The sequence below is a fragment of the Procambarus clarkii genome, chromosome 64 (genome assembly GCF_040958095.1).
Source record: "Procambarus clarkii isolate CNS0578487 chromosome 64, FALCON_Pclarkii_2.0, whole genome shotgun sequence".
NCBI classification, from domain to species: Eukaryota; Metazoa; Arthropoda; class Malacostraca; order Decapoda; family Cambaridae; genus Procambarus; species Procambarus clarkii.
The window spans coordinates 18,849,545-18,857,747 of NC_091213.1; positions in this window are offsets into that span (position 1 = coordinate 18,849,545).

The window sequence follows — 8,203 nt, forward strand, 5'->3', positions numbered from 1 at the left end:
TTGGTGCTAGGTAGTGGTAGCCAGTGGTGTTTGTGCTGGGTAGTGGTAACCAGAGGTGTTGTTGCTGGGAAGTGGCAGCCTGTGGTGTTGGTGCTGGGTAATGGTAGCCAGTGGTGTTGGCGATGGGTAATGGTTGCCAGTGGTGTTGTTGCTGGGTAGTGATAGCCAGTGGTGTTGGTGCTGGGTAATGGTTGCCAGTGGTGTTGGTGCTGGGTAGTGGTAGCCAGTGGTGTTGGTGCTGGGTAATGGTTGCCAGTGGTGTTTGTGCTGGGTAGTGGTTGCCAGTGGTGTTGGTGCTAGGTAGTGGTTGCCAGTGGTGTTGGTGCTGGGTAATGGTTGCCAGTGGTGTTTGTGCTGAGTAATGGTAGCCAGTGGTGTTGGTGCTAGGTAGTGGTAGCCAGTGGTGTTTGTGCTGGGTAGTGGTAGCCAGTGGTGTTGGTGCTGGGTAATGGTAGCCAGTGGTGTTGGTGCTGAGTAATGATTGCCAGTGGTGTTGGTGCTAGGTAGTGGTAGCCAGTGGTGTTTGTGCTGGGTAATAGTTGCCAGTGGTGTTGGTGCTGTGTTGTGGTTGCCAGTGGTGTTGATGCTGGGTAGTGGTTGCCAGTGGTGGTGGTGCTGGGTAGTGGTTGCCAGTGGTGTTGGTGCTGGGTAATGGTAGCCAGTGGTGTTGGTGCTGGGTAATAGTAGCCAGTGGTGTTTGTGCTAGGTAATGGTAGCCAGTAGTGTTGGTGCTGGGTAGTGGTAGCCAGTGATGTTGGTGCTGGGTAATGGTAGCCAGCGGTGTTGGTGCTGGGTAATGGTTGCCAGTGGTGGTGGTGCTAGGTAGTGGTAGCCAGTTGTGTTTGTGCTGGGTAGTGGTAGCCAGTGGTGTTGGTGCTGGGTAATGGTAGCCAGTAGTTTTGGTGCTGGGTAGTGGTAGCCAGTGGTGTTGGTGCTGGGTAGTGGTTGCCAGTGGTGTTGGTGCTAGGTAGTGGTAGCCAGTGGTGTTTGTGCTGGGTAGTGGTAGCCAGTGGTGTTGTTGCTGGGAAGTGGCAGCCTGTGGTGTTGGTGCTTGGTAATGGTAGCCAGTGGTGTTGGTGCTGGGTAATGGTTGCCAGTGGTGTTGTTGCTGGGTAGTGATAGCCAGTGGTGTTGGTGCTGGGTAATGGTTGCCAGTGGTGTTGGTGCTGGGTAGTGGTAGCCAGTGGTGTTGGTGCTGGGTAATGGTTGCCAGTGGTGTTTGTGCTGGGTAGTGGTTGCCAGTGGTGTTGGTGCTAGGTAGTGGTTGCCAGTGGTGTTGGTGCTGGGTAATGGTTGCCAGTGGTGTTTGTGCTGAGTAATGGTAGCCAGTGGTGTTGGTGCTAGGTAGTGGTAGCCAGTGGTGTTTGTGCTGGGTAGTGGTAGCCAGTGGTGTTGGTGCTGGGTAATGGTAGCCAGTGGTGTTGGTGCTGGGTAATGGTTGCCAGTGGTGTTGGTGCTAGGTAGTGGTAGCCAGTGGTGTTTGTGCTAGGTAGTGGTAGCCAGTGGTGTTGGTGCTGGGTAGTTGTAGCCAGTGGTGATGGTGCTGAGTAGTGGTAGCCAGTGGTGTTGGTGCTAGGTAGTGGTAGCCAGTGGTGTTTGTGCTGGGTAGTGGTAGCCAGTGGTGTTGGTGCTGGGTAATGGTAGCAAGTGGTGTTGGTGCTGGGTAATGGTTGCCAGTGGTGTTGGTGCTAGGTAGTGGTAGCCAGTGGTGTTTGTGCTGGGTAGAGGTAGCCAGTGGTGTTGGTGCTGGGTAGTTGTAGCCAGTGGTGATGGTGCTGGGTAGTGGTTGCCAGTGGTGTTGGTGCTAGGTAGTGGTAGCCAGTGGTGCTTGTGCTGGGTAATGGTAGCCAGTGGTGGTTGTGCTGGGTAGTGGTTGCCAGTGGTGTTGGTGCTGGGTAGTGGTTGCCAGTGGTGCTGGTGCTGGGTACTGGTTGCCAGTGGTGTTTGTGCTGGGTAGTGGTAGCCAGTGGTGTTTGTGCTGGGTAGTGGTTGCCAGTGGTGCTTGTGCTGGGTAGTGGTAGCCAGTGGTGTTGGTGCTGGGTAGTGGTTGCCAGTGGTGCTTGTGCTGGGTATTGGTAGCCAGTGGTGCTTGTGCTGGGTAGTGGTAACCAGTGGTGTTGGTTCTAGGTAATGGTAGTCAGTGGTGGTTGTGCTGGGTAGTGGTAGCCAGTGGTGTTGGTGCTGGGTAGTGGTTGCCAGTGGTGTTGGTGCTGGGTAATGGTAGTCAGTGGTGTTGGTGCTGGGTAGTGGTAGCCAGTGGTGTTTGTGCTGGGTAGTGGTAGCCAGTGGTGTTGTTGCTGGGTAGTGGTAACCAGTGGTGTTGGTGCTGGTTAGTGGTAGTCAGTGGTGTTGGTGCTGCGTAGTTGTTGCCAGTGGTGTTGGTGCTGGGTAATGGTTGCCAGTTGTGTTTGTGGTGGGTAACGGTAGCCAGTGGTGTTGGTGCTAGGTAGTGGTAGCCAGTGGTGCTTGTGCTGGGTAGTGGTAGCCAGTGGTGTTGTTGCTGGGTAGTGGCAGCATGTGGTGTTGGTGCTGGGTAATGGTAGCCAGTGGTGTTGGTGCTGGGTAATGGTTGCCAGTGGTGTTGTTGCTGGGTAGTGATAGCCAGTGGTGTTGGTGCTGGGTAATGGTTGCCAGTTGTGTTGGTGCTAGGTAGTGGTTGCTAGTGGTGTTGGTGCTGGGTAATGGTTGCCAGTGGTGTTTGTGCTGGGTAATGGTAGCCAATGGTGTTGGTGCTGGGTAGTGGTAGCCAGTGGTGCTTTTGCTGGGTAGTGGTAGCCAGTGGTGTTGGTGCTAGGTAGTGGTAGCCAGTGGTGTTGGTGCTGGGTAGTGGTAGCCAGTGGGGATGGTGCTGGGTAGTGGTTGCCAGTGGTGTTGGTGCTAGTTAGTGGTAGCCAGTGGTGCTTGTGCTGGGTAATGGTAGCCAGTGGTGTTGGTGCTGGGTAGTGTTGGCCAGTGGTGTTGTTGCTGGGTAGTGGTAACCAGTGGTGTTGGTGCTGGGTAGTGTTGGCCAGTGGTGTTGTTGCTGGGTAGTGGTAGCCAGTGGTGTTGGTGCTGGGTAGTGTTGGCCAGTGGTGTTGTTGCTGGGTAGTGGTAGCCAGTGGTGTTGGTGCTGGGTAGTGGTAGCCAGTGGTGTTGGTGCTGGGTAATGGTTGCCAGTGGTGTTGGTGCTAGGTAGTGGTAGCCAGTGGTTTTTGTGCTGGGTAGTGGTAGCCAGTTGTGTTGGTGCTGGGTAGTGGTTGCCAGTGGTGCTGGTGCTGGGTAATGGTTGCCAGTGGTGTTGTGGGTGGGTAGTGGTAGCCAGTGGTGTTGGTGCTGGGTAATGGTTGCCAGTGGTGTTGGTGCTGGGTAATAGTTGCCAGTGGTGTTTGTGCTGGGTAGTGGTAGCCAGTGGTGTTTGTGCTGGGTAGTGGTTCCCAGTGGTGCTTGTGCTGGGTAGTGGTTGCCAGTGGTGTTGGTGCTGGGTAATGGTTGCCAGTGGTGTTTGTGCTGGGTAGTGGTAGCCAGTGGTGTTTGTGCTGGGTAGTGGTAGCCAGTGGTGTTGGTGCTGGGTTGTGGTTGCCAGTGGTGTTGGTGCTGGGTAATGGTTGCCAGTGGTGTTGGTGCTAGGTAGTGGTTGCCAGTGGTGTTGGTGCTGGGTAATGGTTGCCAGTGGTGTTTGTGCTGGGTAGTGGTAGCCAGTGGTGTTGGTGCTGGGTAGTGGTTGCCAGTGGTGTTGTTGCTGGGTAGTGGTAGCCAGTGGTGTTGGTGCTGGGTAGTGGTAGCCAGTGATGTTGGTGCTGGGTAATGGTTGCCAGTGGTGTTGGTGCTAGGTAGTGGTAGCCAGTGGTTTTTGTGCTGGGTAGTGGTTGCCAGTGGTGGTTGTGCTGGGTAGTGGTTGCCAGTGGTGTTGGTGCTGGGTAATGGTAGCCAGTGGTGTTGGTGCTGGGTAATAGTAGCCAGTGGTGTTTGTGCTGGGTAATGGTAGCTAGTAGTGTTGGTGCTGGGTAGTGGTAGCCAGTGGTGTTGGTGCTGGGTAATGGTAGCCAGTGGTGTTGGTGCTGGGTAATGGTTGCCAGTGGTGGTGGTGCTAGGTAGTGGTAGCCAGTTGTGTTTGTGCTGGGTAGTGGTAGCCAGTGGTGTTGGTGCTGGGTAATGGTAGCCAGTAGTTTTGGTGCTGGGTAGTGGTAGCCAGTGGTGTTGGTGCTGGGTAGTGGTTGCCAGTGGTGTTGGTGCTAGGTAGTGGTAGCCAGTGGTGTTTGTGCTGGGTAGTGGTAACCAGAGGTGTTGTTGCTGGGAAGTGGCAGCCTGTGGTGTTGGTGCTGGGTAATGGTAGCCAGTGGTGTTGGCGCTGGGTAATTGTTGCCAGTGGTGTTGTTGCTGGGTAGTGATAGTCAGTGGTGTTGGTGCTGGGTAATGGTTGCCAGTGGTGTTGGTGCTGGGTAGTGGTAGCCAGTGGTGTTGGTGCTGGGTAATGGTTGCCAGTGGTGTTTGTGCTGGGTAGTGGTTGCCAGTGGTGTTGGTGCTAGGTAGTGGTTGCCAGTGGTGTTGGTGCTGGGTAATGGTTGCCAGTGGTGTTTGTGCTGAGTAATGGTAGCCAGTGGTGTTGGTGCTAGGTAGTGGTAGCCAGTGGTGTTTGTTCTGGGTAGTGGTAGCCAGTGGTGTTGGTGCTCGGTAATGGTAGCCAGTGGTGTTGGTGCTGAGTAATGATTACCAGTGGTGTTGGTGCTAGGTAGTGGTAGCCAGTGGTGTTTGTGCTGGGTAATGGTTGCCAGTGGTGTTGGTGCTGTGTTGTGGTTGCCAGTGGTGTTGATGCTGGGTAGTGGTTGCCAGTGGTGGTGGTGTTGGGTAGTGGTTGCCAGTGGTGTTGGTGCTGGGTAATGGTAGCCAGTGGTGTTGGTGCTGGGTAATAGTAGCCAGTGGTGTTTGTGCTAGGTAATGGTAGCCAGTAGTGTTGGTGCTGGGTAGTGGTAGCCAGTGATGTTGGTGCTGGGTAATGGTAGCCAGTGGTGTTGGTGCTGGGTAATGGTTGCCAGTGGTGTTGGTGCTAGGTAGTGGTAGCCAGTGGTGTTGGTGCTGGGTAGTGGTAGCCAGTGGGGATGGTGCTGGGTAGTGGTTGCCAGTGGTGTTGGTGCTAGTTAGTGGTAGCCAGTGGTGCTTGTGCTGGGTAATGGTAGCCAGTGGTGTTGGTGCTGGGTAGTGTTGGCCAGTGGTGTTGTTGCTGGGTAGTGGTAACCAGTGGTGTTGGTGCTGGGTAGTGTTGGCCAGTGGTGTTGTTGCTGGGTAGTGGTAGCCAGTGGTGTTGGTGCTGGGTAGTGTTGGCCAGTGGTGTTGTTGCTGGGTAGTGGTAGCCAGTGGTGTTGGTGCTGGGTAGTGGTAGCCAGTGGTGTTGGTGCTGGGTAATGGTTGCCAGTGGTGTTGGTGCTAGGTAGTGGTAGCCAGTGGTTTTTGTGCTGGGTAGTGGTAGCCAGTTGTGTTGGTGCTGGGTAGTGGTTGCCAGTGGTGCTGGTGCTGGGTAATGGTTGCCAGTGGTGTTGTGGCTGGGTAGTGGTAGCCAGTGGTGTTGGTGCTGGGTAATGGTTGCCAGTGGTGTTGGTGCTGGGTAATGGTTGCCAGTGGTGTTTGTGCTGGGTAGTGGTAGCCAGTGGTGTTTGTGCTGGGTAGTGGTTGCCAGTGGTGCTTGTGCTGGGTAGTGGTTGCCAGTGGTGTTGGTGCTGGGTAATGGTTGCCAGTGGTGTTTGTGCTGGGTAGTGGTAGCCAGTGGTGTTTGTGCTGGGTAGTGGTAGCCAGTGGTGTTGGTGCTGGGTTGTGGTTGCCAGTGGTGTTGGTGCTGGGTAATGGTTGCCAGTGGTGTTGGTGCTAGGTAGTGGTTGCCAGTGGTGTTGGTGCTGGGTAATGGTTGCCAGTGGTGTTTGTGCTGGGTAGTGGTAGCCAGTGGTGTTGGTGCTGGGTAGTGGTTGCCAGTGGTGTTGTTGCTGGGTAGTGGTAGCCAGTGGTGTTGGTGCTGGGTAGTGGTAGCCAGTGGTGTTGGTGCTGGGTAATGGTTGCCAGTGGTGTTGGTGCTAGGTAGTGGTAGCCAGTGGTTTTTGTGCTGGGTAGTGGTTGCCAGTGGTGCTTGTGCTGGGTAGTGGTTGCCAGTGGTGTTGGTGCTGGGTAGTGGTTGCCAGTGGTGCTTGTGCTGGGTAGTGGTAGCCAGTGGTGCTTGTGCTGGGTAGTGGTAACCAGTGGTGTTGGTTCTGGGTAATGGTAGTCAGTGGTGTTGGTGCTGGGTAGTGGTAGCCAGTGGTGTTGGTGCTGGGTAGTGGTTGCCAGTGGTGTTGGTGCCAGGTAGTGGTAGCCAGTGGTGTTTGTGCTGGGTAGTGGTAGCCAGTGGTGTTGTTGCTGGGTAGTGGTAACCAGTGGTGTTGGTGCTGGGTAGTGGTAGCCAGTGGTGTTGTTGCTGTGTAGTGGCAGCCTGTGGTGTTGGTGCTGGGTAATGGTAGTCAGTGGTGTTGGTGCTGGTTAGTGGTAGCCAGTGGTGTTGGTGCTGGGTAATGGTCGCCAGTGGTGTTGGTGCTGGGTAATGGTAGCCAGTGGTGTGGGTGCTGGGTAATGGTCGCCAGTGGTGTTGGTGCTGGGTAGTGGTAACCAGTGGTGTTGGTGCTGAGTAGTGGTAGTCAGGAACATCAATATGAACTCACAACGTCAACAATCATTATAAACTATTATATTAACTAGAATTTTGTAAAGTGCTGTATTTATAGGCCTCTAGATCACGTCTTTGTGTACTGGCGCGAGTAAAGTCGATCTATTGACTGGCTTTCTCACACGAGCTATAAACCAGTAACTGTATAAATTATATAACCAGTTCTTATATAACCAGTGACTATATAAACAGTTCTTATATTACCAGTAACTAGATAAACAGTTCTTAAATAACCAGTAACTATGTAATCTTTATAAATATTTCTTATATAACTAAAACTATATAAACAGTTCTTTTATAAGCAGTACCATCATAAACAACACCTATTAAAACAGTTAAGCTGTACCTTTTTAAGCAGTACCTATTAGCAGCGCCTATATAAACAGTATCTTTTAAACAGAACCTATATAAACAGTAACTCTGTAAACTGTACCTTTATATCCTGTATTTATATAAACAGTTCCAATTTAAAAAGTAAAAAAAAAGTTGGCTTAAGATGCCGTTAAGTCAAAAACTGAGACCAACCATAGTTTTGACGTGTTAGACATCAGCGTCCGAACTGAGGTGACACAGAGTTGAATGCACCTTAATTTTAGCTGCTTGGAACGAATTAAAAACGTCTTGACATAATGGGTAAGACGGTTTAGTTACGTGTTAATTTGCTGGTGCAAAAACTCGTCAAATCAATCGACAGTAAAACCGTGAGAACGGATTCAACAGAAATTCAGTCCAAACGTTTCCAACAGGAACCAAAACCATCTTTTGGAAACAGGTACCAAGATCAGATTTTATAAACTGGTACCAAGATCAGACTTTAGTCAGACTTTATAGACAGCTACCGAGACCAACCCTAATAAACAAGCACCAGAACCAAAGCTTGTAAACAGGTACTACAAACAAGACTGTAACTCCACAGGTAGTCGGGGCTTCACTCTGTATCTAACATAAAGAACCGAGGCCGCTGTATGTAAATACGTGTATATATGGGTCACTTTATGAGGGGTTTAATGTAAACCGGGTGAGGATAACACATTCCTTCTCCATAGTCCGCTGAGGGATGCTGCTGAGGAGACAACCGAATCGTTGTTTCAGTTAGACTGTCATGAGCCGATAACTTAAAAATATAGTTAGGCACGGGGGCTGTGACTGTGCACCTGTTTTACCTGTACCTGTTACCTGTACCTGTTAACCTGTTACTTGTACCTGTTAACCTGTTACCTGTATCTGTTAACCTGTTACATGTACCTGTACCCGTTAACTGTATACAAACAGGTACCAGGACCGTACTGTCTCAAGAGGAACTTTAAGCATACTGTATAAACAGGTACTTTAACTTTACTGTCTAAAGAGGTACTTTAATCATACTGTATAAAGAGGTACTTTAATCATACTGTATAAAGAGGTACGTTAATCATACTGTATAAAGAGGTACGTTAATCATACTGTATAAAGAGGCACTTTAATCATACTGTATAAAGAGGTACTTTAATCATACTGTATAAACAGGTACCTTAACCTTACTGTCTAAAGAGGTACTTTAAG